Genomic DNA, 27,835 nt, shown 5'->3' on the forward strand with positions numbered 1-27,835 from the left:
TTGTATTACATTTGGTTTGCATGATAAAAATAATGCTGAAGATGTTTTACGATTTTGTATATTTAAAGCATCAGACAGAGGATCAAATTCGGTTTCCTGCTTTAGTTAAGAGCCATCCATTTTCCCGCATCAGTCAAGAGCCATGCATAATAAATTATTTCCATACTGCATTTTATACATATTTTTTTTTTTCTAAATAGAAACCCATTTCCCGAGCGCTTCTCAATTATCCTTTAATTTCGAATGGCGAGAGACACCTCGACACTTCCGAGAAATTCTACTTCTTATATTTTATTAAAATACATTGCAGTTTGTAGAATCATTAGGTTATTTTGAATCAGAAGACGTGAAAAATATGCTATGCCCTAGCCGGAACTTGAACCCTGAACCTCCCGAATACGATTCGAATATGCTTCCAATTACACCACGAAGGCATGCGGAAACGAGAGAGAAATTATTCATAAGTTTAAGAAATTTATACGATATATATGCTTCATACAATGTGTTGGCGCATTTTACGCCAACGAATCTCGCCAAATTATTGCCCCCTACGATTGAGGCAGCAGACTTGAAGAAGAAATCTAACCGGTCTGACGTGAGCAATTACTTGTAACCGAAGCTCACAATTAAATTGTATTTTGCTTCACTGTAAATATTTGTATATGATGTTTTACTAAATAAAATAATTAAAAACGAAGCCGTGAAGCTGGTCCGTCGATAAAAAATAACCTTTAAAAAAAATAAGTTTATTCATCTGGCTCCGTCGACCCTGGAGCCTACTTCAGCGGTATGGATATATTAATGAAAAGCAAAGCATCCCTAAAGGGGAAAATAACTAGATTCGAAACTTTTGTGCAAACTGCAAATAATGATGTGGACTTAGTTGAACTTAAAGTTAAACTAAAGAACATTCAAGTTCTTCAAAAGAAAGTTGATGAACTACGAAGTGCGTGCTACGCACAAAGTGAAATGAAAGATGATTATCTGACCAAAATTGATGACGACTTAAACCAATGTGATGATCGTCTGGAAAAATTGGAGGTAAGAATTGAAATTCTCATTAATTCTTACAATAAGTTAAATTCTGCAAAAGCAGTAAATGTTACTGAAAGTAATGTAGATGAAAATTTTCAAATCAAAACTAAAATCCCAGCGTTAGTTTTGCCTGAATTTTCAGGAAAATATGAAGAATTTAGTTCATTTAAAACTCAATTTGATGATTTAATTACATGTAATGTTCAGCTCAGTCATTCACAGAAATTCTATTATCTAAGATCTTGTCTTACTAATGATGCTAAGCATTTAAGTAGTAACTTTGATAATTTTGAATCTTTGTACAATGCTTTAGAATCTCGCTATGATAATGAACGTCTGATTGTTGACATTCATGTGCAGAATATTTTAAATTTTGAAAAGATTCAATCCGAAAATGCGAAAGATATCAGAAGTATGATTGATTGTATACAAAAGAATTTACGCGCTTTGAAAGTATTAAAATATGAACAGAACAAGTTATGTGATGTTTTTCTAATAAATATTCTTCTTCAAAAACTAGATAAAGAATCTAGAAAAAATTTTGAATTATCTCACAAATCGAAAGTAGTTCCAACATTTGACGAGTTTATTAGATTTTTGGAACAGCGTGAATCAGTTTTGTTATCTATAAATAGAAATATTACACCCGGAAGTAGGGTTAATATAAACAAGAATTCCACTCCTTCCCATAAATCGAAGGTTCTTTTGACAAATGAAAATAAAAATAAAAACTGTGTTGTGTGTAGGAGCCTTCATCCTATTTTCCTTTGCGATACATTCTTAAAGTTAAGTGTTCATGAAAGATTAAAATTAATTCGTTCACATAAACTCTGCGAATTATGTCTAAAGCAAAATCATAACAAAAGTCAGTGTCTCTCGAAATTTAAATGCGCTTGCGGGGAAAAACACAATAAATTAATATGCATGTATAATGAAGGTCATTCGAAGACTCCTTGTCGCTCGGTGACGCCACTTAGACAAAACAAAAGTGAGCTCGATGCCGTCGCTGGAAAAGGTGACTCAGAATTGAAAGTGTTGAGTGTTTTAAGTAACAAGAATAAACAAAAAAGAAAAAGTGTACTTTTTTCTACATTTGAGATTTATGTCCGTGACGCCAATAATCGAAGAATAAAAATCCGTGCGATTTTAGACAGCGCATCTAATATATGTGTTCTTACAGGTAAAATAAGTGAATGCTTAGGAATAAAAAGGGAGAAAATTAAAATGCCTGTTACAGGTCTTAATGGATCAATTCAAAATATTAAATGGAAAGTGAATACATTTATTTCAAATGAAGAATGTACCTTTAATGAACCAGTTGAATTCTTGATTGTAAATAAGATAACAGGACTAACTCCGTGTACTACGTTAGATATTTCGAAAGTAGAAATTCCACAATTTTTAAATTTAGCTGATAAATCATTTTATGAAGCTTCAGAGGTACATGCCCTTATAAGTGCTGATTTATTTTTTAAGGTTTTGAAAAATAATACGTATAAAATAAATGATGATTTATTGTTTAAAGAGTCTGAATTCGGATGGATCGCATGCGGGAAGCTTAACGAAATACAACCTTCTTATCAGGGACATTGTTTTCTTGTGCAAAATGACTCTCTTCAAAATACTTTAAAACTTTTCTTTGATTTAGAGGGACTTGGTATTCGTGATGATCCAGTTTTGCATGAAAAGGATCAGGCAATGGAAATTTTTAATGACACCGTTGAATTTAAAAATGGACGTTATGTAGTACAACTACCTTTTAGGAAACATTATGAAGAATTATCTGATAATTATTCCTTGGCGCGGCAGCGTTTTCAGAATTTGTGGAGAAGATTTGGTCATGATCCTGAGTTACATCAACAATATCGTGAAATTATTTGTGATTATTTAAAAGAAGGCATAATCAGCATCGTAAATCCTGATACAAAAGAAAATGCTTTAAATAAGCCTATATATTATTTGCCTCATCAGGCTGTGCGGAAAGAAAGTAGTTTAACGTCGAAAACTAGGATCGTCTTTGATGCGGGTAGTCATCAAAATAATGAACTTTCTTTAAATGACTGCTTGTGGCCAGGGGTTAACTTAAATCCAAATCTTTTGGATTTACTAATTAATTTCAGATTGAACAAAATTGCATTTTGTTCAGATATTAAACAAGCTTTTCTGCAGATATGCCTCTCTGATGAACATAAGGATGCAGTTCGTTTTCTTTGGAGTAGTGATGATCCAAGTGTTGATAAAAGGCCCAATTTACAGATTTACCGTTTCAATCGAGTAAATTTCGGGGTCAGTTCGAGCCCATTCCTGTTAGCAGCTACTATTAGACATCATATTAAAAAATACAAGGAAGATTTTCCCGAAACAGTTGAAATTTTAGACCAGTGTTTTTATGTAGATGATCTCATTTCTGGAAGTGAGGATTTTGAAGAAGCACTTGAAGTATCTAAAAATGCCAAGAAAATTATGGAAGAGGCTGGAATGGTCCTCAGGAAGTGGATTAGCAATAATGCTGAATTAATGGAGCAATGGAAGAATGAAGAATTCGATACCTATCCTGCAGACGCTACTCTCAGCTTGGGCGCACACCAAACTAAAATCTTGGGACTTTCTTGGAAGACGCACGAAGATTATTTAACTATGGATACTAAAAATCTTTTGGAATTTCTTTATATGGACAAAAATACGAAACGCTTCCTACTTCAAGCAATAGGGAAGATATTTGATCCTTTAGGATTAATTTCGCCTTTCACCATTCGAGTTAAATGCCTCATCCAAGATCTCTGGAATGAAAAAATTCAGTGGGATGAACCTTTACCAAAGGAAATTGAAAAGGAATGGAAGAAGTGGTGTGCTGAACTTCATCACTTAGAAAATTTGAAAATACCTAGGTTGGTTAATGATTCTGCATCAAAGGAAGATACTGTTGAAATACACAGTTTTTGCGACGCAAGTAAAAAGGCATATGGCGCTGCCATATATTTGAAGGTGAAGACACTCAGTGGAATATCGGTGAAACTCCTAACTTCAAAAAGTCGTGTGGCTCCATTAAACGGTGTAACCTTACCAAGATTAGAACTATTGGGTGTTCTAGTTGCAGCTCGTCTTAGTTCTAAGGTAAAGAGAATCGTGAATCTGCAAAGATCTTCTGTTGAATACCATTGGACAGATTCCAAGATTGCACTTTTTTGGATAAAGGGTGCAAAAACCCGATGGAAGCAATTTGTGGCAAACCGAGTGAACGAAATCACCAGCTTGACAGATCCCAACTCTTGGCATCACTGTGCAGGTAAAGAAAATCCTGCCGATCTTCTCTCACGTGGAATGAATGCTGATTCCTTGGTGACAGATTCTAGATGGTGGACAGGTCCAGAATTCTTGATGCAGCCTGACAGTTTCAAGAACTTGCAACCATTTATTCCTGAGATTGAAACCATCGAACAAGTCGAAAAAGAAACTTTGCGGCGAGAAAGGAAAATTCCTTTTGAAGATGAGACTTGTAAAGAGACAGCCCTGCTAAATGACAGCTCTCAACATTTTATTGTGGACGACCTCTTAGAACTTTCAAACAATTGTTATAAAATTAACCATGTTTTGTCTTATATTTTCAGGTTTATTTTCAATTGCAGGAATAAGGTAAAAAACACAGGACCACTGTCAGTGGAGGAGGTAAGAGAAGCCGAAGAAGTGTTGATTAAGCATGAACAACGAGTTCTCCTTGAAGGAAAGAAACTGCCAAGTAATATTTCGAATTTATTTCCGTTTTTTGATGACAAAGGAATAGTACGTGTAGGAGGAAGGCTGAAGAATGCTTCAGTGCCATATTCTCAAAGACATCCTCCTATTTTACCTAAGGGTTCAAGATTAAGTAAAATTTATTTTGAAAGTTTACACAGGAAATTATTTCATGTTGGACCACAAGGTCTGCTAAATGCAGTGCGCTTGAAATTTTGGCCTTTAGGTGGCCGTAGTCTCGCACGCAAAACAGTACATCAATGTGTAACGTGCTTTAAATGTAAGCCCACTCTTTCTTCACAAATTATGGGTAATTTGCCTAGTGAAAGAGTTAATGTTTCAGCTCCATTTTCTATTACAGGTATTGATTTATGTGGCCCTTATTTAGTGAAATTTAAAAATTAACGTAAAGATATTCTAAATAAATTGTATATTTGTATTTTTATATGTTTCGCAACAAAAGCCATCCATCTTGAGACATTAACAGATTTGACTTCCGATGCTTTAATTGCAACACTTAAACGTTTTACAAGTAGACGTGGCAAATGTTTCAAAATTTATACCGACAATGCTACTAACTTTGTTGGAGCGAATTCAAAATTGAAAAAATTTTATAAGCTCATTAATTTCCCAGACAAAGAATTAGCTAATAATTTTTCGCAAGAAAATATAAATTGGAATTTTATTCCACCCAAATCGCCTCACTTCGGAGGACTTTGGGAAGCTGGTATAAAATCGGTGAAGTACCTACCATCTTAAACGTACGATTGGCAATTTTCATTTCACTTACGAAGAATTCGAAACGATTGTCATTCAGATAGAAGGAATATTAAATTCGCGACCGCTTACTCCTCTTTCTAGTGATTCAGAAAGTTTCGAAGTTCTGACGCCAGGTCATTTCTTGATAGGGCGACCTATAACAGCAATTTCTGAGCAGTTTTTAACGGATTTAAAGGAAAACCGCTCAAGTCGTTGGCAAAAAACTACAAAAACTATACAACTTATTTGGAAAAGATGGAAGTCTGATTACTTGAATACCTTACAATCTAGATCAAAATGGATGGTTGAAAAAAATGATCTGACGATCGGCCAAATGGTTTTGATTAAAGAAGATTTTCTGCCAATTAACAATTGGCTTTTAGGGCGAATAACATCATTGTACCATGGTTCTGATGGAAAAGTCCGTGTTGTAAAAGTTCGTACCAAAACAGGGGACTTTAAAAGGACAATTAATAAAATAGCTGTATTGCCTATTGAAGTTTAGCAAGTTGTGAATTATGTTACTCAGTTGTTAGTAATTATATTGAAAATTATTTTTCTCAATAATTTTGTATTCATGTTTTGTTCACTTATTTTATATTTTTCTATACATATTTTATACTTGTTTACATGAATAACTGAAACTTTAATACTGGTATTTCATAATTAAATTTATGTTAAGTTTTTGCATGTGAACATAGCAAGGGCGGGCGGGATGTTGGCGCATTTTACGCCAACGAATCTCGCCAAATTATTGCCCCCTACGATTGAGGCAGCAGACTTGAAGAAGAAATCTAACCGGTCTGACGTGAGCAATTACTTGTAACCGAAGCTCACAATTAAATTGTATTTTGCTTCACTGTAAATATTTGTATATGATGTTTTTCTAAATAAAATAATTAAAAACGAAGCAGTGAAGCTGGTCCGTCGATAAAAAATAACCTTTAAAAAAAATAAGTTTATTCACAATGCAAATAAACTCTATTCCTTTACCAATACGCTTCACTCGCCCCCCCAAAAAAAAAACAGCTTTGTCTTTGTAAACTAAATGTATTTTAGGAGTCTAGTATCAATTGTGTACTCTAATAAAACAAAGTGGAATTATATTTTTCATCTCTGAATTCCCGATATTACTATCGTCAGTTTTTATCAATCGAATAATGATTTCCTGCTCATGAAATAAAAACTTCCGTCTTAAGGTTTAATTGCCAAGATTCCACATCTTGCTATTTTTTTTTCTACACGACCTTTGACTTTTCTACATCTGCTGTCAGAGCTCATATTCGTAGCACCACTGAAAGCAACCATGAGAGAGGTAGGTGTTGTATCTCACACATTAAAACTCAGTTTATAAACATTCTAACTTTACAGAGTTGTTGCTCATAGTAAACGGTGATATCTGGCCCCTGTTTCTCTCAGTTGGTTTGCTATAGTTTTAGTCGGTAAGACTATAATGCGATCGTCACGGATGTTGTTGTTAGTGAGCGAACAGCATCAGTCAATTCAACATTTGTAACTGTCGTTTTAAAAATCATCAACGCTCTCAAGATGACGCTAGAAGCAGGCCTTAACTCTCAGTCAGGCTCCCCAGATTACGCCGTACTTTTCCTCGAGCTTCTCATTTAGTGTAGAGTTATCTAACTATTCCTGCTGGATATATTGGTCATCGCAATAAGAATAAAATTCACTAAACATATGCAACTACCGTAACTTAAAACATGAAAAAAATTTATAGAAAGTTTCTGAATTTCCCCTTATATCTGCTTTTTACAGAACGCTTTTATCCGCTTACCTATTTATCTAGCGAAGCAATATCGGGAATAACGTCCACATTTAACTCAAATCAAGGTTAATCCGAGGGAAATTTAATAAAAAAATAAATAAAAATAAAAATAAAAACAGGAAAAAGGAATGACTTACATTTTATTTACCATAAAAATAACTTTAACAATTTACCTAAATTTTCAAGCAGTTTAATCTACAGAATAAATTCACTCGGTTTCATTACATCCACATTTCAAACAAAAAGAACGCGCGTTAAGTAAGTAAAAGTGAAGAAAATGAATTATAAATGCCACTGAAAAACAATATTTACAAAAGCTCATGAACAGTGCCATTGAGTTCAAATTCATGTAAAAAATCGGTTTAAACATTTTGTTTTTCAAAGCACAATGTTTATATATTCAGAAATTCATATAACTAAATTGTTCATTGTTGTGAATCAAAGTAACTCCCAAGTTTTATGACATCATCTGACGCAATTTTTTTCTAACTTTCCGCAGACAGTTATGTTTTACCCCGAAGATCTGCGATAGTAATTTCTTCCAAGTTTCGAAATAAACAAACTTTTTTTTGAAGATAGGGCCTGGTTAATCCGCAAAGCAGTTAATCTGAAGTTGACTGTATTAAAAAATTGCGTTGTTCGTTACATTCCTTATTCCAGGTTTATAAAATTCAATAAAGGTATCCCTCGACTCACGATGAGTGCTATTCCAGTAGTCTCATTTAAGTCGATTCTGACATAAGTCGGGATTTTAGTCTTAATACCTTTAACGATATTTGTCTTTTATTTAACATAAAGTAAGTCGAAGCATGCATAAACATACATTAACTTAAAACATAGAAAAGCAGTGAACTACGTAATTTACCAACCAGAAATTTCCTAATAGATTTTGCATGCTTTGTTACGCAATGATCAGATGGAATGATACTTAAAAGTTGCGAGGCTAAGCTAGGTTAGATTAATCGATTAAACAAAGAAACTCGAGGGCTATCTGCCTATTCGGCGGGATAGTCTTTATGGAGGACTTTTTAGGATAAATTGGCTCGTATCCATGTTACACATAAGGAAGACCATGAAAAACAACCATGCAGCTAGTGAGTTCATCGAGATTCGATCCCAGGTCGAGCTACCAGTGCTCAGTGATGTTACCGCTCGGCCGCTGGTGGGCCCTGAAGTTGCGAGATACTGATGCATAAGCTTGACAATTTTGGAGAAAAGTGGTAGTAAAAAAATTTAATGCTTTTGAATAAAATAAAAATAAATGGGACGAAATTTTAGAAATTTAATGTTTAAATTTTACAGTTTATGAGGGGTTAAGATTTTCTTCCCTTAATTGGAAAATTTAAATCAGGCTTCTCAGTCTGAAGTTTCATTTAAGGTTTTCGAGTTTACATTGTCTATGTTAAGCAATGTTCTAAATATTACATTAGAAAAGTTACCGTTTAGATTTATTTTGGCTAAATTTCAGTATTTTTTTATTCTTAGTAATCTAGGGTCACCATAAGTGTTTTCCTAAATCAGGGCTTCTTAAACTTTTTTCAGTCGCGACCTCTTTTTATCACTGAGATTTTTTCGCGACCTCAGGACCCCATAATATTTACGAAAGTTTTGTGGGACCCCATAAGCATTGCGCAAATCCGCATATGTTAATAACGCGTGAGTGAAACTGTCAATTTTTTTCACTTGTACTGTTATATACTAATGCAGTTTTAGATCGTGAACTTTAATTTCTAATTTTTAGAACAATGTGAAAATTTTAAATAAGTAACAGACGAAATGACAGCGTCACGCGCAAAGCAAGTAAAATGAACGTTTATATTATAAAAAGAATGCGTCGAAACGTTTTCGTTTTTTTTCGTTGTCCGTATTGTCTTATCTTTATCTATTTTAAGATACAATTCTGTATAAATATTTGATAATTGTAAAATTATTATAATAAGTAAAAGAAATATCAAAACTGCTAAAATATTTGGCGACACCGTGCTGCAGGTTCCGCGAACCACAGTTTAAAAAACTCTGCTCTAAATAATGGTCCCAACATTTCTGTGATGGGCAAAGAAAAGGAATGATGTATAAAATTGAGACGTTAATAAAGAATGCTTACTTTCTCTGCTTGGAAAAATAGATTACAGACATTACATTTGGTTTTATGGGAATAATTTAATTTCTATGCGAGGTTTAAAATTAGAAGTAAAATTACTGTTAAAATTTTAGTAGACAAATGACATGGCTTATAATGTATCGAAAAAACAGACATTACAGAATTTTTCATATAAAGTTAATACTTTTTATACAAAATTTTTGATATAAAGTTTATCCTTTTTTGTCAAGAATATGTTAGTAAAAATTGAAATATCAGTTTGGAAATAATAGAAATGTTAAAGACTCTTCTTATGAATTATTTAAAAAGAGGATGCGCAAAAAGAGAGTAACTGATAAATCATAATGTAATTTTGATGCATATTTATGTTTTTTTTTTTATTTAACTTTTTTTCAGCAATAATTATGACAAAAACTATACAGACAAGAAAGACGCACGAGTAAAAAAAAAAGACAAGGAATCCGAGTAAAAGGTGTTTTTTCAACATCAATGAATCTAGCATGGATGCAAAAAGTCTTGCTGCAATTTTTTTTAAACTTTATTATTAAACGTAGGTTTCTTCCAAATTACGCCACAAGAAATTCAACAGCAAAATCTCAAGATTTTTAAAAGCAGCATATTTTTAGGACTCTGAATACAGTGTAAAGTTTTGTTATTAATTTTTCAATCATATTCTCAGTTCATCATATTAATAATCAGTTTTTTTAATAAGCTGATTTACTCAACTTTTTTCTCTTTTTATTATTAATTTTATGTCTTTTTAATTCCAGTTATTAAACTGCTTTCGTCGCACTTACCCCACATAACATTTTCAGCAAAATTACAAAATTTTTAAAAACAACATTGTTTTAGAATAGACTGTTAAGTATTGCCACATATTTTCTCACTACATTATTTCTTTAAAAATAACACATTTGGTGGCAACATCCTTTTATTTGAAAAGTGATACGGACAAAAATGTGTAGCTCGACCTATGGTACTAATTAAATTTCATCAAAAAAGGTATCGGGTACTTTTTCATTACAGCAAAATATATTGAAACTACTATGCCATTCCAAGCATAGAGTTTCAAAAACTATTTACTATATTCATAATAAGCCCCCAGATACAAATATAAAACACTCATTTGCGCTCTCCCATTTACTAAAATAATTAAAAAGCGTATTATAGCGAGAAAATAGACCCATCCCTTTTGTTTCCATTAAAAGGTCTTTAAAAATAAAACTGAAAAGTAATACCATTACTTTGAATACGAAAGAACATTTGCTCTTTCGTTCAATGTTATCTCAAACACAGGTGCGCAAAAGCCAACTGACAGAAAATGATGATATTTTTAAAAAGTTAAAAAAAAAAAAAAAAAAAAAAAAAAAAATGAATAAGTAAAAATAAAAACTATAAGTAAAAATGCTTTTTCCCTTTCCAATTTAGTGCTTTGTTGAATAAAATGGCACACATAAATGAAACCTCGAAGACTGACTCATTCGTAGATGCTGTTTTTTCCGGAACGTGAACTGCATATTTTCCTAATTTTTGCCAAAGTAATATTAACAGCAGGATATGGACGATTAGCTGTTTATCTTATTAAAGAAAGAAAACATAATTGTTTAAATAACTGAAAAATATTATTCACCTTAATTAAATAATTTTTTTTATTTTTGAGCATTAAAAAAAAAAAAAAAAAAAAAAAAAAAACTAATTACTCTGCAAAGTGATGGAATTTTAATGTAAAAAATTCAACAACGATAAAAAAATAATTATGACAAAATATGCAGAAACTGATTTTTACTAACAAGAAGGTTCTTGAAGGGGTAAATAGGCCAGCGTTGTATTTTTATTTTTATAAGGAATTATCGCTTTCTCTCGTACATGCTCTCTCAGTGTAACTGACAGCATGGCCATTTAATAGTTGCGATATCTATGGTTCGAACACTGGCGAGAGCATAGTTTATTTTTTGTATTTCCTGGTCCGAAATATCTAATGTCTCTGCATTGTGGCCTGACAAAAATATAGTGGACGATAATTTGTCGCCAGCTGATTTGGTTGACTGGGTCCAGTTCCTCTCTCAACAGTCGCATTTTAAGTTAGGGGGAGGAGGGAAAAAGAGTTATGTTATTCTCCTATGCATACTGTCGTTGTGCTAACTTCCAGCTACTAGTTAGAAGATTCGGGGTTCGAATTCGGAGACAGCTCATAGTTAATTTCTGAGGGCGTCTTAACCAAAATATGGACGACGGTAAATCATCACCATCTGAATTTGAAGACTAGGTCTCGCTCTCTTTATAGTCGCTCCTTAAGTGGGAAAAATATTAGGAATTATCTCATCCCTTTGTGCATGCTCTCGTGGTATAACTGTAGCCTGTTCAGCTAGCGTTTGTAAGACTCCTGGTTGGAAACCCGGCTAGAGTGTAACTGGGTTTTCTTGTTTCCTCTCATCAGGACATCATAATTTCCATATAGTTACCTGTCTGTGTGAACCTTAGGGGGAGAATATTTAATATCCATTTCACTACAGATGACAGGCAGTCCTTGTAATAAATAGAAACGCTTTCTGAGCACTAATTATACCATTCAAAATATTTCTGAGTCTGGGTTTATTCTGGAACATTTAAGTAACTATTATGCATTTAGTTACTATAACAAAGAATTCTAATTCAGAACAGGGTGTTTCGTTAGAAACAACCTTTAGTCCCAGGACTGTTTTGTATTATTGGGGGAATTCACGTAACACAGCCAAACACAATCATGCTTGCTATTTCGGAAGGTATACAGGGACTAATAAATCTCATCATCACTGAAAATTGGAAAAGATGCAAGTCAAGGAACAAGGAGAACAATGTGAGAAACAGAGAAACAGATCGTTTGTGTTAGTGAAAAGAATTGCACCTGTAATCACTCATAAGACAAATTAATCCAACAGTCCATACAAAAATTCTTTTTGTGTTCAAACTCTAACAATAACCTAGTCTTACTCAACGGCAAGCCACGTAATGGAGGATGATTTTATTGATGGTTTTATATTGATGGTTTTACAGCAAATTTAAAGACATTGATAAGTATTCAAGCAGAAACTAAACTTAAGTTCTGCGTCGCATTTACGTGATTAAATTCTAATTGAGTCCCTCACTTAGGGCTTGCCAGAGCAACACTTATTATCTGTTCAGGATTGGATTATTCAATTATGTCAAAGCACACGAAGGCTATCTGCCTAAAGAAAGGGATGCCTTCGTGGAGGACTTTCTGAGGGAAACTGTCTCGTATACACGTTACACATGGGGAAAACTAAGAAAACGCCCATGCAGCCAGCCCTTTCGCAGGATTCAAAGCTCAGACCGGATTACCAGTGTTCAGCAGCTTTGCCGCTCGGCCGTTGGTGGGCCCTATTATCTGTTCAGAATTTCATTTCATTTCAAGATTGGATTTCCCTGAAAAGAAATTTATTTCCAACTGCAATCTCACCTGATTCACCTGCAAGATTAACAAAGCACCATTAACGTGCCCAGGTTTTCTATTCCTAGTCAAAATCTGAGTCTTATATTTTAATTATCCAAGGTATTCCACTCCAAGACCATTCTACTCTAGGTTTTATTTGCTTCTGTCTGGAGAAATGTTCAACCACCACTATTGAGATATCCAAATTTCCAGTATCCCGCCTTAAATTATCATCAAAATCAAACTTCACCTAAAAATGACAATATTTCAAGTTTAATGTTAAGGTAGGGGATAATAATTTTCCTGCTATTATTGATACAGGTAGTATTAATTAAATTTAAACAGGTAACTTTCATCCACTAAAAAGATTATTCAAAGAGTTTTAAAGTTACATAAAGAAATACATGTTTACAACTAGGTAACACGAAAATAAAATCAAATACGAACCTAAAAAGACTTATAAAATTTCAAAATAGCAGCTATAAAAATTTATAAGATTATAAAAGAGATTAAAGGAAAATCGGGCTCTGAACAAAAATAAAATATTGAGAGAGGTAGCTTCAGGGAAGCAAAAATTAGACATGTAACGTAGCTTTTCTGGTGAAATAAACTATCCATGAAATTCACCGACTCTTCAAAAATGTTTATAACATTTCTGGTGTTTTAACTTCTCAGTTTTACTTATTTATTGCACAGAATTATACCTAATTTATTATTGTTTTCTTCTTTCCTATATACCTTTTATATTGTTTTTTATTTGACCTTTTACGACATTTTAGATGTTCTATTTTCTCATATTTTTTTGAGAATCATAAATTAAAATATGACGATGTTGTAGATCGATACTTGATTAACTAGTATTTAGTATTTACAGTATCATCGTTTTCAGTTATTACTTATTACCTTTTAACATTTCGGTTAGTTTTAAGTTAGATTGTATCTTATTAGTTCAGCTAAAGTCAAATTTGTTACTTTTCTTTTTTTTACATGTTCTTTTAATAATTAACAAATACATGTATAAAACAAAAGTTAAATGAACAATATCAATTCAAATGTAATGTAATTATTAATTGAATGGGGGATTGTATAAAAAATGTTTCTTACAGCAATGCATTTTTAAAGCAAATGTTATCAGCAATGCTTTTAACTTTCCAAAACGAAATATTTGAAAACAGCGAACATATATGTATATTCAGCTTATTTCATTCTAGCAAATTCAAGAGTAGTTTCTAAAGTGGAGCATAATTTGTAAAAGACATTTTTGCAGTTTTTTTTTTAAAGTTGTGATTATAATCGGAACTTAATAAGAGATTTTTTTTATTTCTGTTACTTAATAAAGATATATTTTTCTTCTTTGTGACTTGATAAATATTTTTAAAAAGGAATTCTTTCTCCTTTTTAATTCCCGTATTACTAACATACAAATACACTTACCTAGAGTAATATAATGTCATACACTTTTTAAGGATCGCATTTGCTGAATATATGCCGACAGAAGAGAAATTTATGAAAAATAAGATTCACATATTAATTATTATGTTAACATTATTTAATGGAGTATTTTAATGCAGATATTATTTCACGTGTTTTTCTAATTAAATGTAAATCTGTTTTGTTTGTTAACGGTGGTTAAATTTTCCACCGATGTTATAATCAATGACACGGAATGAGACACCAAATCTTACGAGGAAAAATTTACTGCAGTAAAGTTATTGATCAACCATACAGACTGCAAAAACATCTGCTAACATTAAAGCATTATGCATAGCAGAATGGTATGCAAATTAAGGGTGAAAAAATTCCGATTTAAATAGTATAGTAATAAAGAGCAAAGTTTAGATTTTCAGATTTTAAAAATGACGAGTAAAATTTTACACCTATTTCTCAATTTCTTTAACTTGAAATGAAGCACAGAAATTGATAAATATCAGATACATAGGTTTCGAATATCATTTTGGAGTCTAACGTCATAATTTTTTGTCATTTTTTTATATGAATACAATCAACTGATTTTACACTTTTATTTAAACATTCGGATGTATCTGAATTAATATTCCAACCATTCACTGACTTTTGCACACAAGAGAGTCACAAATAAGAGTAATAATAACATTTTCATGATTTTTGTGGACATCATTCACATTTATGATGAAAAGAAATTAAAATAATTAAATTCATACGACGGTTAAGCTATTTTCGTGTGATTTTCAAAGGAAAAGTTCTTATGCAAGGAATATTTCTCAAAGTCTCTTAATATTTTACCCCATTGTAAGGGCAGTGTATATATTAATACTTAAATTCTTATTAATAGTAAAAATAATTTTAGTTTTATGCTATTACCTGCGCATTCTACTTTCAAAATTATGAGAGAATCAAAAATATTTAAAAAGTCTTGCATTTAGTCTTAACTGCTTCAAAACTTCTCCAAATTCTCTTCGAATTCAAATGCAAATGACATAAAATAATTCATGCCGTAGCCTGGTTAATATCCCAAAATGAGTCATTTACTCTTAATCATCATACACAACTTATATTAGAGAATCTCATTCCAAACTTTAATTCTGATAATTTTCCTTCCAAGTAAACATAAAACATCTGTGTCGAATAACGGACCAGTTGCTTGAAATTTTATTTGACTAGAAATCATTATAATAGTTGATGAAAAGAATCAATTCTAGGCATCTAATTTAAGAGATTCACGAGAATTCAGAGAAAGGCTTTTACATGTAATCCTGTCCCAACGCGTGACACTGACTGAATGCTTTTGAACAAGTCATGCGAAACATGCCATCGTTAGTGGTGAATAAGGTGATAGCATTTTCTGCGTCGATCAATTTACTCTAATTAGGCTGACCCCTTCGTTGCTTGTTCGAGTTTGAGCAAATTGTTCAATGAGCATTAGTGAGAGCATTACGGTTAAAAAGGAAACGATCAAAAGTAAATGTAAGAGATGAGACTGGCGGAAACTTTTGCGCCAGATATATGGACAGCAGCAATTGGTTGCGCAGGGCAATTTATTAAGATTAGGCGGTTGTTCATAATTGATTATGAATTTTTAAATAGTAAATAAATCTTGCAGTGAAAGAAATTGAGATTAAAATATATAAAATCCAAATATATTTTTATTAATATTTTAATTCACATGATCACATGAATAAGGATTGATCATCTTTTAACCACTGTTCAAAGTCCTCTGTATTCAGATATGATGGGAGTTTGATGGTTAATTTCAACTAAAATCTTTATACGCAATTCAAATACGATAACCATCTGAGTACACGTATTGATAAACTGCGTGAAAAGTACCTGTATTCGGATGTGATTTACTAACGGTCGAGTTGATAAGACAGGTAAACACCGATAGTTGGTTCGGATTCTGTCCCGATTAGTTGGATGATCAGCTGTTTAAGGCCAAAGAATCCAGGGCTATCTATTTAAAGGGAGGGAAGCTTTCGTGGATGGTGTTCGAAGAGAAAATGCCTTGCACTCATAGAGAAAGCTATGCCTTACACATGGAGAAAGCCTAGAAAATAACACTACAACCAGCCCATTGAGTTTGGATTGAACTACGAGTGTTAAGCAGTGTTGTCTATTTCTGTCCAGTGGGCTGGTTCATTTCACCCAGAAGGATGGAGTGGTTGTATGGGAGTTTCATGACGTTCCTTCAGTGTAATATGAATACAAACCATTTCTCTTAAGAAACAAAAGGGCTCCCCAAAAGCAAAATAAAGGGCTCCCCAAAGGCATCTCTTCTAAGATAAATATCCTTCGAATGTTTCATGGTAGCAAGAAATCGAATTTTATATTCGGATTTATTTATCCGTATAAGGGGAAAAAACAAACACAACGATAACCCCACATGGTTGCGGCTTATGTTTCCAAAAGCAAGAACTGTTTTTGTCTTGTATCTAAATGAGGTGGCTCTGTCGTCTACGGCATTCCTTAAAACAAAGTATCGATTGGCTGGCTTTTTATGGAGCGAGATATATTTGCTCCCTGTGAATGTCAAGCATTGAAATAAATTGTATCACTTGTGACATTCGACTTATTGTAGCACAGTATCTAATCTAAGAAGTCCAGAAACCATGAAGGTCTCACTGCTCACTTTAAAAGTATTTAAAGAGAAGTTTTTTTTTAAATGCATGCGTAACTGATATATTTGTAATAGAAGTTAAGTTTTGTTACTGTACTCTTTAAAGACTTTTATACCTGGAGAAATTGCAACTTACCTGAAACTCTCACTGCCAATTTGTGACCAACTCGTTAATTACTTGTTTGCCGTATAAATCTACTCAGCGTTAAAAATAAGAAAACAACGTAACTGGAGTGATTAATAAACCTTAAACTGCAGTGAATCGACAAAGTTTATTACGATGTGATTCACAGCTGTTCCTGTGTCCTTAATATTTTTTACTTTCCGTACAGAAAAAAAACAAAAACAAAAAAAAACAAAATATAAGCTTTGGAAAGGAAACTGAGCAATCAAATTTCAATCAAACAATTCCTTTCCCTTAAGCTCTTGTCTGGAAGTCAAAACTTTTTGTCGAGTTAGAGCAAAATTGCATAATAAGAGTATATTTCGGATTACCATTTTGGGAAAAAAGTTCGAAGAAAAATTTAAACCGATGAAATAGTTTTATAAATTTAATTCAAAATTTGATATGGAACCTTGAGAATCATTTATAGAATTTCTTTCATTTTTATCCTTGCAACACTATCACGTTTAATTGGAAATAAAACTCAGTTTTGGAGTGGCTTTGTCATTTTGAAACGCATTATTTTGTAATATTCAGGATATTTAATTTTTGGATCAAACAGTAAGTATTTGATGAATTGGTTTGAAGAATTACGTTGTAAAATTCATTTAAATTTCCTAACCCTTTATTTTATGTTAAATTACTTTTCTATCAAAACTCATTTCATTTCTCTACCACAGTGTAAATTTTCAGCGCGCGATATTAAATTTAACTAGAATGAAGAAAGTGTTTAGAGGAAGTTTGGGAGGTTGAAATCAGAGCGTGTTCTGCCTGCTTGAAGGCACGTTGCTATCTTTGATTCTGTAGCGATTAGAATTCTGCGGTCTTGAGTTATTCTTGCCGTTAGGCTTATTTACACCGACTTCTGTCAGAGCCAGCTTGCGCGCTAGTTAAACTGCGAAGCCGTTAGTTCATATTCAAACTTCATTTATTTTAAGTTTATTCATTATCTTTGATTTAAGTGTTGGCTTCTCTAAGCCCGAGTTGGTGCCGTCTGTTAAACTTTATTTGAACTAATAAAAGAGTTCTTTACACCCTTGTCTGTCTCTGTGGTATTAATAAAACAGAGTGAAAAGTCATTGGCTGTCTTTTAGAGGTCTAGTCTAATTGTATGCTGCCGAAGAAGTCAAGATTCTATTACGCTATGAAAACAGCAGAGAAGAAATAAGTTTTTAAACATGTAGATGAGTTATTTATCAAGGCAGAAAACGGGAAGGATGATATTTAAATACCTTCTTCATTCGTTGTTATTAATTCGGCAATCGTTGCTGTAAACGTTACTCAGGGAAAATTTGCTTAAAATATCATTGTGGAAATTTCATTCCGCAGCTGGAAAATGAGCTTGGGTAGTACTTCCCTCATTTTATGTAAACATGAAAATACTGAAATATTAAGTCCAATATAACCGAAGAAAGGCTATATAATCAATTAAAATACCTTTTATAGATATCTGGAAATAAGTTTCATTAAAAATAGTTTAAGGAATTTTTTATGCACATCTTGATATTATTTAGTTGGAAAATGTTTATCTAATCTCAGCTTTCTATCTGTACCATCTATACGGTTATCAGTGTTTTCGTCAGCTAATCATTATCAAGCAGTTATGAAATGTTAAGAATATTTTATGATGAAACGATACTAATTATTACACAGAAAAATGTCTGTTACTTTTTTGAATTGAAAAAATGTAAGTCAACGGACTGCACCTACATTAAAAGTATTAAAGATCACATGATTTAGCATTTATAAGAAAATACGTCACTTTAACGATTAAAGTGTCATAGTTTCTTATATGCCATGCTTTCTTATGTTGCTTTTTTGAATTACTAAAAAAAAAGGCAAGTTAACGGACTGTACCTATATCAGTAGTATTAAGGATAACCTGATTAAACATGTATAAGAAAATATGATACTTTAACGATTAAAGGGTCGTAGTTTCTTATATGTAGCCACCCAGCCGGTATAGTGGTTAGTGACCCTGACTGCCGTAGCAATGGACACGGGATACTACAGGTAGACTTCAAGTTATTGTAATTTAAACTATAAAAAAACACAGAGTTTTGCTTTTACAGTGATTCATTGGCAATTTGTGTTGCTACGAAAGAACGTCTGAGCTTAACTTCTTACGAAGCATTTATTCAGTCTTTATTTAAATTAATATGTAAAACATTAGATGTCATGTATTGATGTATTGGTAATGATAAAAAACTTTTGTGGGTTCCAAGAAAAAGTGCAATAGCGTTACATGAGGAGGTTAGAGAAAGTGAAATGCCAAGGGAATGTTTTATTATATTGTGTTTTCGTAGGCTAAATGAATGCGCGGCATCATTCATCTAAACAGAAGTGATGTTCTGGCGCTTTGGAAGTCACAAATCTCCTGAACGAAGGGGTGTACCAAAACCAATCATTCCAACAGTATTTCTTTCTTTTAATCTCCTGAATATGTCATGTATGGACACCTTGTATGTATGTCTTTTCTGATTTTTATGTAGTGAGAAAGAAAGAAAGAAACGTGTTACTAAAATTCACAAACGCATGATCCTGAAGTATTGCTGAAATCCGTAACTAGACAATTAAAAATATCCATAGCACCGGACAAAGCGAAGATGATGCCACCAAGTATTCAGTACGAGACCTTATATAATGAAACCTAAAGCCGTTTTGGTCATATGTGTGAAGTACTGAACCATATCCTAGGTATCCTTGCATTATAAAGGGTAATAAAATTATATCATCGACGTAAAATTAAAATACACGAATTTTTTACGTCAGCTTAAATTAAAAAAATTCAAAAGTAAAGCAGAAATTTTGCAAATTTATTTTTAATTCATTAGCAGTATGCATCCATTTCATTACAATACATTTTCAGAGAAGAAAAATATTATTCATAAATAGTAATTATCCTAAAAAATTGGAAATTTAAACTTCCAATCAAAAATATTTCAGAGTACCTGTTTGTAAAAAATCTTGACAGAAAACATCCAAGGTTTTAACCGCATTTTCTGGTAATCAATATTATTTTGTCTTTGTTAATCAATTTAAATCGTAACTGTATAGAAACATTATAATTTGGATGCATAAGTACTTGGGCGGGAGAATATACGATCGATTTTGTTTACGTGAAAAAGATATACGATGAGGTTCCGCTAGTAATAGGTCAAAAATCATGATGATTTTAATTTACGCTCATTTCCTTTGAAGCTTCAACTGATCATAGAAGCAAGCGAATACTGAACTCGAATCCTTTCCTAAATTACTTTATAACAGGACATGGAACCTTCCCCACATATTTCTACGCAAGAAATTTGGCAGATTCTGACATCTGCATATGTGGGGAACAGGTAACTCCTGATCACTACGTTTTCTCATGCCCCTTAACTGAGGATATTCACATAAAATTCCCAAGAACTGACCTCCTGGCATTCCAAAGATTTTTAATTAAAGATAAACATCAATATCCAAAGTTTCAGAAAATTATGCAACGACTCTCTTCCTAAGTCCACATACAGTTTAAACTTAGTGAACTTTTACATGCTGTAATTATGGACAAAATGGATGCTCGACAAAATGGACTTAATAAACTGCAATAAACCAATATATCTGAAATAACCCATGGACACCTACCTCTTTAGCATTATTATAACAATTCATTTAACATTGTGTTGCCAGTACTAATTACAATTATCTCATTATGTTTATTTGTTTATTAATTATGTTTATCTCCTATTTTTGTTGCACCAAATCAGATGTTCAATTTATCTTGTGAATCTCAAATTGTATTCCTACTATTTTGTAATCTACTTATGCCCTACACCATTATTTTTAATAAATACTGGATGCGGGGCGTACTGTGGAATTGCACGATGTACCATAATAGGCAAACTTTAGACCTTTTGAAAAGCTTCAGTCTATGCAAATTCTTATAAAACTTGCAATTACCCCCCCTTTTCTTTTTCTTTTTCTTTTTTTTTTTTTTTTCTCTCAAAGAGTTAGTATGGGAAGGCATTACCAGTTGACCTATGGTACATCGCTGGTGTCCCCCATACTTTTACCTTTACCTAAGGTAAAATTCCGAGGTCTTCGTTTCGCTTTAAGTATGAATTATTGAATCTGGAATAAGAAAATTAAGCTTTAATTATAAAGAATCAAATTAATCGTAACAAGAATGAAACCAGGAAGTTACTAAAATGAAAAATCAGTGAAAACTGCGAAATAATAATAACAGAGGCATGTGTATATTTTCAAAATAATACAGGCAGGAAATTATAATTCACAGAATGACACCCACAGAAGAGCATTACTTGAAATATTAAATTAGTTTTTCATGTCAGTGCCTCATAGTTATCATTACGTTTTGTCACGAAAGCAGATCATTGACTTCAGGCATGTGATATTTCTGCAGTGTGTAATTAACACGAACACGCAAACTTTTACTAATCTAACTGCACGCAAACTTTTACTAACCTAACTTTTCGACCGGATGAGGTATCGCAAGCAATAGTCTGTGGGATTGAAGGTATTCGAGGTTATGGATTTGCACAGCTGCACTGACGCCATGAAACTTAGAAGATAAATTAAAGGAGTTACTGTTATCAAAGAAAGAAGGATTAATTGAATGCTTAGTAAAATCCGAGTATCTGTGTAATATTTAATAATAAAAATCTGTGCAATATTTGTATTAGCAATGCATGAATGCTATGAAAAACTAGTGTATATTAAGCAATAACTCGCATTGACCATTTGTGAAAAGAATTTAACATTCAGTTTAATCTATTGATAAGTTATGCAATGAATATATGTTTGCTTTGAGAAAACGCGCACTACGTGAAATAATTTTACTGTACAAGTTCTTAGAAAGTACACAGGATTTATTTTGTTAAGTTGAAAGTATAATACTTTTGATATTTTAGAAGTATTTATTACTAGTTTATCTGATATGATGGCGAAGCACATCAGGACACTCTGCCTGAGGGAAAGGATACCTTCGTGGAGGACTTTCTGAGAGACAACTGGCTGTATCCTCGTTACGCATTAAAAAATCGAATTACCAGTGTACAGCAAACTAAAAGGATTAAACTTACATGTATAAAGCATAATATGAGAAGAACGTTATCTTTAGCTTTATTAAAGCTTTGGGGTAAGGACTTGAGTTCTAGCTTAGGTCTGAACTCAGAGACTTCCCGCTTCGCTTGGCTGGACAATTCTTAGCGACTGAGGTATCAATAAAGCTAGCACTGACTTCCGTTGTTTCCTACTAAAGGATAAAATACAAACTTGACGATATGATCTGTTTGATATTAGCGCTCTGACAATGCTCTGACTTTAATCTACGTAATCAGTGTATATTTCATTCTCATGCCGTAGAATGTGTATTTGTTGAAGTGAAATATGTTTCCGAAGAATGTTATGACAATACGGGAAAGCCCGTCACTACCCTTCCAGTTCAAACATACACCATTGTAAAAAACTAGGTTCCGTTTGAAATATAAATCCAAGTCTAGAAAGCGAGAATTCATATTAAATTTTTCACTAGGTATCGACTTTTAAACATCCGGTATCTGTACTCACTTAAAAATTACAAGTTATTCTCTCTGGTTTTTGTAATTATTGAACTTAGTGATTTTTAGAAAATTGTTGTTCAATTTCACTTTAATTAAATGTAAAACTATTTTCTAATTATTTTTAGATTGGTATTGAAATGTTCATCAAACTGAATATAAAATAAATTAATCTTTAATTTTTCTTAACACCATAAAGTAAACTGAAAGGGAAAGTCTAATACTGGTACAAGCTAGTAGTAACGTGTTCAGTTTTAATTAATTAATAATTAAAACTGAAAAATAATATTTCATAGTGATATCAGTAAAATGATTAATTGGAATAAAAGAATGAAACAGAATCTATAAACAATTAATAATCTGTAGTATAAAAACTAAATTTAACTTGAAAGTTTAAATTATTTAAATGAATGAAATGAAGATTGATATTTTGATGAAAAACTTTGATTGATTTTTCCTTAAACAAGAATTCACGTGATACAATGTGAAAAAATTATTCACTTCCCGAGCTAAATAACGTTATTTGCATTTGTATTGTAATTTATTAGCTGAATAAAGCTCTACATTTTTTGTCAATTTACCGTAAATAAATGCCTTGTTTTAAATGGTCTGCTTACAACGGGATCCCATTTATCTTGCTGTAGTAGAAAATGAATTAAGAATAAATGTTTAATGCAAAAACTGATAATTTGCCAGTGTATTCAACAGAATATAACTATTTCATTCGCAAAGAATTCCACAGTTTTTGCCCTTCGATAGGATTTTGATGTACATAATTTACTTGACTTGTCAATAATAGTCATAATAGTAATACTTATCACTAAGTAAATCGGTATGACACAACGTAGAGCAACAGCAATTTCCTTAATACCTAGACTACTGTATCCGAGCTTCTTAGCCTTTTAGTATCTTAGTACGTTAATTTTTTAGGATATTTTTACCTTTTTTTTTCCGTTTTAAAATAAAAGACTAAAAATAACAAACAAAATGCAGCAGACACTTAGGTCGTTTGCCATTCAAGGACAGAAGGCTTAATGTTTCTATAAGAGAACATTACAAGTAAGATTATTCTTATCTCCAAGTGTAGCTCAAATATTCTGTTTTGACTAATTTAAAGCATTAATGTAAAGTATTCAAATTAAAATGATAATGACCATTTGTTTGAAAGAAGACCAATAGTAAGTATCACAAAAAAAAAAAAAAAAAAAAAAAAAAAAAAAAAAAAAACAGAAACTTTCAAAAACTCGAAAGACGAAGTTTTTCTTTAAATTTTTAAATTTTCATCTATTTATTTATTGCTAAATCTATCCAAAATCTAATTTGTGCTAAATCTAAATTTTGAAAATATACATGAATACTGCTGAAACTTTACTAAAAGTTTTACCTTATTCATTTGAAGTTTCCTAACCATTATTTAATTTCGTTGCGTGATATGAAATTATTCCTCAATCTATTGTGTTCATCGTCCTATTGTGTATTGAAAATATGTTTTCGATGACATCCGACTCTAAAGTTAATATTATTAATTCGATGTACATGTTAAGTGTAAATCCTTTCCTTTAAAAACTTCACAATATATCTCTCTGATTTGATTACTACGAAGTTAAGTCATTTATTGGCTAGAACGTTCATATCATTTCATATCTGAATTCCATTTATTCTCACTCAAAATAGCATTTATTACATTTTACCTTTTTTCTGACCCCTATAGATCATGTCAGATTGCATCTTCTGCTGTTTGGGCAGTAGTTCGAAGTTACTGGGTTTGAACGACGTATAGTTTTTAATCGATTCTAAGTTTTCAATTCCTGACCGTGGAATTAGAACAACTAAATGAAATATATTTGAATAGATACTGAAAAATGAGTCACAAGTTTTCATGAAATTAACTTCGGATCACAGCATTCGAGTGCATTAAATTTGAGTTCTTTAATCGGAACGTTTGAAAAATATTTGTTAAATTTTATGCAACAAATAAGAAATAATTTTTTGACTTATATGTATGACACAATTTGCCTTACTTGTTTCAGAAATTTTTCAGCTTCCTTGGTGCTTAATACTTTTGTTTACATCCATCGACCGTTTAGACTCATTGAGAACTTGTAGCTAATATGAAGTTTTTGGATTAGTCCTCATTTATAATATACACAGGAGCAATTTACCCTTAGAGAGTTTTTGTGTACTTTGCAACGATCCTGAAAACAAACAATTTCCGCTTTGAAAGTCTTTTAGGAAGGCATCTTCTTAGAACAAGATGTTCATTGAGGGCTTTTCCCAACATATTTCTTAATCTCAGCTATATTGAAAGTATACTCTTGTACAGGAGATTTCAATTTAGTGAAAGAGCAACATAAATGTAGTGATATTCCTTGAAATAGTTTTCATTTCATTGCAATTTTCTTTTCCAAAACTTAAAATCTCTTTTCTAAAGTAAAAGCATGATTTTCCGTTAACAAGTAAACCAAATATTTTTAAATCGTAAACAACAGGGTGCCTTAATTAGTCTCGCTAATATGTTACTTGAATAACTCGTCAATGGGTGCAGCCAGTATCACCAACTTTTGCGCACTTGTGCAGCCCCCAAATAACATTTGATTTAAGGAGATTATTTTTGTTCGAATTTTTTCCCCTCTAAAATGAATCAATGTTCAGTCGAAGACCATAGGTTTTTAGGCAAAACTTTTATTATTGTGACCAGAGGCCTGCCAAATTCCTCAGGAAGTTGCTCATCCACCACAACTATAAACACTACATTCAGAACAACGCTACAGTGTATTCTTGAGAGTCACGTCCATTCCTGATGCCTACTACGAGCACTGGATTAAAGATATGTGGTTTCAGCAGGATAAAACCCTTCCACATTCAATAGGCTTCTGATCACTATGCCAAACGTCACAATGAGAATCGTATCATCGCAAGAGTCTCCCGGAATCGTGTTGGTGAAAGGAATTGCTTGATAGCCGTTATAGTCATAAATATTCACCATTCGACTTCATATTAGGCTTTCCCAAATGTTAGCCATTTGATTACTTTACAATTAAGAAAATTTTACAAAAGGATTCAGAAAAGTACTACATCATTAAGCAGCTAACGCAAATTCAACTTACATTAATCGATAAGTTCCATTATCATGATTCAGGTTTAAGGTAGCTACACTATTATTCAGCTGATTGGAACCAGTAAGTGTGACAGGAATCCGATTAGTTGTGATTTCTTTGTTATTTGCCAGTTATATAGATATATATTATTCTCGATAGTACCTACATTTTTAACAGAAGATCAGAGTAATAAATAGAGTAAAGCGTTTTTGGATTTTATTACTTATAAGTTACTGATAAAAGTTCACAAAACAATGCTTAAACCATTGCTTTTTTAAGTATTAGACACTTTTCTTCTATGGTTGCATTTGCATTTTAGATATGCAGCTAAAAAGAGAGTTCATTCGAATATAAAACTTCATAAGATATTAAATACATTAGCAAGCCAAATAATTTTTACACAGCGTAACGACAAAGCAAACTAAAAACTCTTAATAACTAGACGGGGTAATCTAAATGGAGTAGTTTCTGACGATAAAGACGAACAGATGTAAAGACGACTCTTGAAGAATTAATTTTAGTCTTACGAACACTTTCTAACGATGGGACTTAACGTCTTTTACTTAGTGTAGATTGTTGGAGGTAACTACAGTTTGAAACTTAAAGGTTTCAAATCATCACAGAGGAATTTAAAGTTGTGGGTCACGGATGCATGGAGATTAATTTCATTAAAAATAATCGACGAGAATTTTTAAGGAAACCGAGATTTTAATCTCTATGTTTTGTTATGATTATGATTTAATTTGGCTGTATGCTATAAAGGTCCATGACTATCCGCGACGTCGCGAAGGAATACAGATGCATCGGACAAAGAAAATAAAAAATTATTAGTATTTTAATTTAATATAGCGAACAGCCCATGAAATTAGCCCAATTAATGGTTTCTGTTGAGTTCTTATGGGTGACAGTATTCAACCGTTAATTCAGTTTTATTTTTTATTTTTACTACTCGCACCCAACAAACGAGTTCGGAACAAAAAACTTTTTACAGCCTGCTTACTGAGAAAAATTTTATGTTGTTCGGAACATGTATAACAAATTCTAAAATATTAAATAGGTTTTATAATATCATGATTTCTGTTAATCCGAGTAAGCTGTTGAAATAAATAATATTAAAAAATATTAGTGTATTTTGCGCCTACGTTCGAGTAGTAAATTATACAAAAAGGTACGAAAAACACAGTAGTTGTGCACTTTTTCTTGCATAACTATTTTTTAAATTAAAGTATTTCTTTGTAACAACTTTTAGGGGAATGACCAACAATTTAAAGATTTTTCCGTTTCAGTTAAACTCATGGAAAGGAAGGGATGCATACAAATGTACAGTGCTTTTGCGGAATGTGGGCACCTAAAACACTTCCGAGTCGAAAGCTATTTCGAGAGATCGCGGTAGAAAACGACGGATAAGAAAGTCTTGGAGTCGTAACCTGGAGAGTTCTTCATAAAGATGGCAGGCAATCTTGCACTGTCACCTACAAAGTGCTCAAGCTTTAGTCAACAAAAAGCCTTATCTTGCCCCTCTTAGTCACGATAAAATTCGTGCACCTGTGATTTCGTGATCTGGGATCTGAATCATGATCCAGAAGACTTAGAAACAACAACAAACACATACAGAAAGGCTTCAATTTATTTAAATTAGTAATTAGGCATATATAATTACTAAAAATATTCGTATTGGTACATCTACATATAAAACTGTGATCAAAATCTACACAGCGATAGGCAAATTGTACAGAAAAGGGCTTATATTCAAATTTTAACAGCTGTTATCATTGAATGAATATTTAAGCTTAGGTAGTTTGAATGGATTGATGTTAATTTCGAGTTTGGCTCACTTCTTTTTTACAACCGAATAAATCAAAATGGTTATTTATATGTTCGCTTATTTTTCAAATCTGTAGAGACATTAGGTTAATTGGAAGCAGAAAGATGAAAAATATGCAACCGTCTTCTCCGGGAAATACCGGCTCAGTGTGCTGACCACTACACTACGAAGACACGCTAGGGAAGCGGGAAAAATACCTTATATACTCCCTTTTTTAAAGGGCGAGTAGGGTTTTAGGGGACCTAGTCGCCAAATCCT

General features: G+C 32.4%; 1 protein-coding gene across 1 annotated transcript in view; it reads left to right on the forward strand.

Annotated features, from left to right (window-relative positions):
• The first annotated feature begins 587 nt into the window (after positions 1-587).
• The window catches only part of LOC118185301 (uncharacterized), a 274,059-nt gene continuing 246,811 nt past the window's right edge, over positions 588-27,835 (forward strand). Inside the window, exon 1 of the mRNA XM_085807444.1 lies at positions 588-1,041. The gene's annotated coding sequence lies outside the window, so the exon portion shown is untranslated. The remainder of the gene's footprint in view (positions 1,042-27,835) is intronic.

Source organism: Stegodyphus dumicola, chromosome X1, assembly GCF_044657685.1.
Source record: "Stegodyphus dumicola isolate Sdum_Otavi_A_Nest chromosome X1, ASM4465768v1".
NCBI classification, from domain to species: Eukaryota; Metazoa; Arthropoda; class Arachnida; order Araneae; family Eresidae; genus Stegodyphus; species Stegodyphus dumicola.